This window comes from Eimeria mitis, genomic scaffold, assembly GCF_000499745.2.
Source record: "Eimeria mitis Houghton genomic scaffold, Emh_scaff2111, whole genome shotgun sequence".
Classification (NCBI taxonomy): Eukaryota; Apicomplexa; class Conoidasida; order Eucoccidiorida; family Eimeriidae; genus Eimeria; species Eimeria mitis.
The window spans coordinates 1-337 of record NW_013570436.1 but is presented as its reverse complement, the minus strand read 5'-3'; positions in this window follow the sequence as shown (position 1 = coordinate 337).

Here is a 337-nt window from a genome sequence, read left to right as displayed (position 1 = left end):
CCGCCAGTCGCTGCGCCAATTGCAGTTTTTTTCTAAAAAAAAAAAAAAATAAATAAAATAAATAAAAAACAATTAAAATAAATAATAAATATAATTTATTTTTATTTAAATTAACGATAAAAAGGATAAATAAAGCGGCGAATTCGTCGTTGTTTTACTTTCATATATTTAGTACCAGGCACAGCTGCATAGACACTCTAAATATATTTATATAAATATTTTTAATTATATTGTGTTGATGTATCTCTTATTGAAATACATTTATATATTTTATAAATATGTTTGTATGTTTAATATACCTTATACTAATATATATATATATATATATATATATATA